This window comes from Anser cygnoides, chromosome 1 (assembly GCF_040182565.1).
Source record: "Anser cygnoides isolate HZ-2024a breed goose chromosome 1, Taihu_goose_T2T_genome, whole genome shotgun sequence".
Lineage (NCBI taxonomy): Eukaryota > Metazoa > Chordata > Aves > Anseriformes > Anatidae > Anser > Anser cygnoides.
This window is the reverse complement of record NC_089873.1, coordinates 131,495,475-131,500,570: the sequence shown is the minus strand read 5'-3', so window position 1 is coordinate 131,500,570 and position 5,096 is coordinate 131,495,475.

The window sequence follows — 5,096 nt, the reverse complement described above, 5'->3', positions numbered from 1 at the left end:
ATGTATGCCTAAGCTGGGCATGGCTGAGGATGCAAATAAATGAGGTTAAAATCTATATCCAGAATGTGTCCAACTTTATTTTATAGCTTGGAATATCAGCCCATGCATTTCAACTGACTCTGCATAATGACCAGTTTTTCATCTTACCCCAGCTCTGCTGTTGTATACTGCTTCACACACCAGTGGTGCCATATAAATGGTGCAGGAATAAATGCGAAATGCTAATCATCTTACAGTTGTGACTTAATGTTCAAAGGTAATTTTCTCTTTTTACAAGCTCCATAATTTGAATTTTGTGACTTTATTACTATAAGTCGTAGCCTTCTCCCTACAGTAAACTTGCTAGTTTCTAAGGGTAAAAAATTCATCACTTGCCTTAAAAAAATATATTAAATGCTAGAAGATTTCACACAATTCTGCCTGTCCTTTTACCATTTTAGCTTTTATTGACTTCAAGAACTGGTGGAAACCTTTCTTTCTTTCTTATTTATTTATTTATTTATTATTAGAATACCCAAAATAACTCCCACACATCCCAGTTTGAATGCGAATAAGAATAGCTTAAATTTCATGAGAACAGCATGTATATTAATGTCAGTTCATCCAAGACATATTAAAAAAAAAGTTATAAATTTTAATTTTTGAAATACTTTAGTGAGTAACAATTAACTGCAAAATAGTGGAAAATTCAGATGTTTTTGTGATAGATCATATAGTGTCATAAGATTGTTCAGTTAAGTCATTTATGTTAAAATTCATTTCTATCTGTCAATGTTTTCTCCGTCTTCCATAGCAAGATGGTAAGTGAATGCCTGTAAAGTGCCTTCAGCATAGGAATAATAACAGTATCTCTTGTCTGTCTCTCTATTTTGTCCTGTCTGATTGCAGGGCTGGATGGAGCTGGCATGTGAATCAGGGTGAAAGTGAGGAACATTCACAACAGGTGGGAAACTCCCTGTTGCGTGAGCAAGCGCTCTCTGTAGAGCTTCACTTTTTCTCCTGATAAATTATCTCTGCAGTGTGTAAGTATTTTGAAACACTTATTTATGGGATTGTGTGTGGAACAGCTGGAGAGCTGAGTGTCATTCCTGGCTCCCCCACCATCCTGCCAGATTTCTTCTGAAAATCCTGCACTGGTTTCCCATACTCAGTTTGTGGCTCTCCTGGTGTGGGAGTCTTAGGGCCACCTGGAGGAGACATGGTCTGAGGTAGCGAAGCCAGTCCTCTGCATGCTCAAATCAGCAGGATGGTGCTTGGTAGGATATATATATGTATAATTTAAATTTGTATTTACTTATTTATTTATTTATTTATTTATTTTCAGCAGGCACCAGAACAGAGAATTATAGCCTGATGTGTTCAGGGCAACTTGTTCTTCTAAACAGACGAGACGTGCTGCCATATTGTGGGCCAGCCAAAATTTTCTTCATGACCTCTGTTTATTGTTCTTGATAAAATGGGGTTTATTTATGATGCCCATGAGATATAAGTCCATAGATGATTATGGCCAGATCTGTAGGATACCTGTACTTAACAACCAGGCATTCATGACATTTGGTTATTTGGATTTAACTTCGTTGTTGACAATGTTGGCACCAAGCATGTAGCATCCTGGGAACAAGGTAAAAATAAAATAAAATGCCCCACCAGCCACATTTTTGATACTGCCTTGGATGTTCTGATGTTTTTGCTAATACTGAAAAAAACAACTTCACAAGGGAAGAAAGTGTTATTTCACTGGAAATAAGAAACATGAAGGCAAGTTCTAGAAATGATGCAATGGAAAGACTCTTGGGGTGAATGTAAGAAAACTGACATTGCTCAGAGGATGCAAAGTCACATCTTGCATGCTGTTAACCTTGAAGAAAAGGGCTGTGGGTCTCATCTCTTTCTGTCACACTGATGACAACCTGAAAAATATTTGTGACTTCATCAGATGGGAAAAATACTGCTAAATCTTTCTGAATAGTGTTAGGTGGCAAATATAAGCTCAGAGTATCCAATGATTCTAGTTGAATTGCTCTAAATCTGTATTTGTCTATCCTAACAGAGTAAAATTCACACTGATAGCTTTATAGGCTATTATCCAGCAGACCAGCTTAGCTTTATGTAACTTACTGTAAGTATGCATAGACTTTATGCGTACATTTTATGGTTCTTTAATGTACAATGCCTGCATGTTATACTGATTTGGAATAGCAGTACTGGGAATACCAAGTCACGAACTGAAACAATTCAGAGACCAAGGAGCCAGGATTGGAGATGCTGCAGGAGTTATGTTTATTCTACATTTATGCTACATATATTCACACTTGAAAATGGAAGCAGAGGAAGTAGAGGTTCAGTTTAGCTGATTGCATTAAATCATTTCACCTTTTGATGAAATTTTCCCTGAAACACTCTCTTTTATTGAACGCCATTATTGAATTTGTTCATCCCATTCAGGGGATAAAGGGATTCTTGCAAAGAGTAAAGCCTAGAAAGCCTGAAAAAATATTGAATTACATTTTTTTCTGAATGAGCAAGATCTCAGTTTATATATATTGCTAATATATAATATATAACATTATTTATAATATAATACTATTTATGATAAATGCAGTAATTTATAATACAAAAAGTTATTCACATATAATCTATATATAACAGACTATATAAAGTGTATTAATATTTATATTTTATGTTGTGTATATATACATATTTTCATTATGTTATATATAAATTATATATATAATAATACATATATAAAACACATCAATTATATGTATATAATACATATGCAACATACATATATATATACAATATTTAATATATATATATGGAAAACAACTTTTTACATGAGCAGATAGTGATAGGACAAGGGGGAATGGTTTTAGATTTAAAAAAGGCATATTTAGATTTGGTATTATGAAGAAATTCTTCACTCAGAGGGTGGTGAGGCACTGGCACAGGTTGCCCAGAGAAGCTGTGGATGCCCCATCCCTGGAGGCGTTCACATTGAATGGGGCTTTGAGTAACCTGGTGTAGTGGTTGGAGTGCCCATGGCAGTGGGTTGGAACTAGGTGGTCTTTAAGGTCCCTTCCAGCCCAAGCCATTCTATAATATGGATCTGTGATACTGTGGCACAAAAGGACAAGGGTTAGTGTTGGGACTTGATAGATCAGTCTGATGATTAGCTTTGGTGATCCTGAAGGTCTTTTCCAACCTAGAAGATTCTATGAGGAGCGGCTGAGGGAGCTGGGGTTGTTCAGCCTGGAGAAGGGGAGGCTCAGGGGCGACTTTATTGCACTCTACAGGTACCTTAAAGGAGGCTGTAGCGAGGTGGGGGTTGGTCTGTTCTCCCACGTGCCTGGTGACAGGATGAGGGGGAATGGGCTAAAGTTGTGCCAGGAGAGGTTTAGGTTGGATATTAGGAAGAACTTCTTTACTGAAAGGGTTGTTAGGCATTGGAATGGGCTGCCCAGGGAGGTGGTTGAGTCACCATCCCTGGAGGTCTTTAAAAGACGTTTAGATGTAGAGCTTAGTGATCTGGTTTAGTGGTTTAGTGGAGGACTTGTTAGTGTTAGGTCAGAGGTTGGACTAGGTGATCTTGGAGGTCTCTTCCAACCTAGATGATTCTGTGATGTGATCCTTCATAAAATAAAATTTCATTGTGTTACCAGAAGTGCATCAGCTCCTAGATTGCAGCTGAAGTCTGGAATATAGGCTACTTTACTTAACGAATGAATTGCTCAGGGAAACATGTCTGCTGTTCCACCATGGCAAGTGGGGTTGAACAGAAATGAACTCTACTTGATGACCTCCAAAAAGGCAGCAAATAGCATGTCCCTAGGAAAAGAGGATGGTGGGTTTAGCTCCCTTCTGACCCTGGGTGAGGGCTTGTGTACTGGATTTCCATGGCAAGGTTTCAGTAGTGCGGGGGGTGCTTCAGGGGTGGCCTCTGTGAGCAGAGCCCAGCAGAAGCCCCAGGTCAGACTAGAACCAGCTCCAGCCAGCTCCAAATGGGACCTGCTGCTGGCCAGAGCCGAGCCAGGGAGCAGCGCTGGGTGTGCCTCTGGGAGAGCAGATTTAAGAAAGGGGGAAAAAAAATGCTGCACTACAGCATCTGGGAGTGAGGGGTGAGAAAATGTTGAGAGAAGCAGCCCTGCAGCCTCCCAGGTGAGTGTAGAAGGAGGGCAGGAGGTGCTGCAGGCCCTGGAGCTGAAGTTCCCCTGCAGCCTGTGGAGAGAACCATGGTGAAGCAGGCTGCAGCCCATGGTATATACACATATATATATATATGTATATATATATATATATATATATATACATGGTATATACAGTGGTGCAGATTTCCATTCTGCAGCCCATGGAGGAGCCCCCGGTGGAGCAGGTGGATGTGGCCTGGAGGAGGCTGCGGCCCATGGAGAGCCCCCGCAGGAGCAGGCCCCGGGCCGGAGCTGCAGCCCGTGGAGAGGAGCCCACGCAGGAGCAGGGGGTCTGGGGGGAGCTGCCGCCCGTGGGGGACCCGTGCTGGAGCAGTTTGCTCCTGGGGGATGGATGGACCCCGTGGTACGGAGCCGTGTGGGAGCGGTTCTGGAAGAGCTGCAGCCTGTGGGCAGCCCCCGCAGGCTCAGTTCGGGCAGGACGGCATCCCGTGGGAGGGACCCCACGGGGAGCAGGGGCACGGAGGGACCGAGAAGGAGTGGCAGAGGTGAAGTGTCAGGGACTGACTGCAGCCCCCATTCCCTGTTCCCCTGTGCTGCTTGGGGGGAGGAGGTGGAAGAGGGTGGATGGGGGAAAGGTGTTTGTAGTTTGCTTTCAGTTCTCACTGCTTTAGTCTGTTATTAACAGGCAATCAATTATATTAATATCCCTATGCTGAGTCTGTTTTGCCCATTATGATACCTGTTGAGTGCTCTCCCTGTCTTTATCTCAGCCCACGAGCTTTTTTCGTCTTACTTTCTCCCCCTTTTCTTTTGAGGAGGGCCAGTGATGGAGTGTCACGGAGGTGCTAAGCTACCTACTGGTGTGAAACCATCACAGCTGGACCACAGCAAGTCTTGCTTGTCCTGCGTAGGCTCTGTTCACCTGCCCAGCATGACCAAGGGGCACCT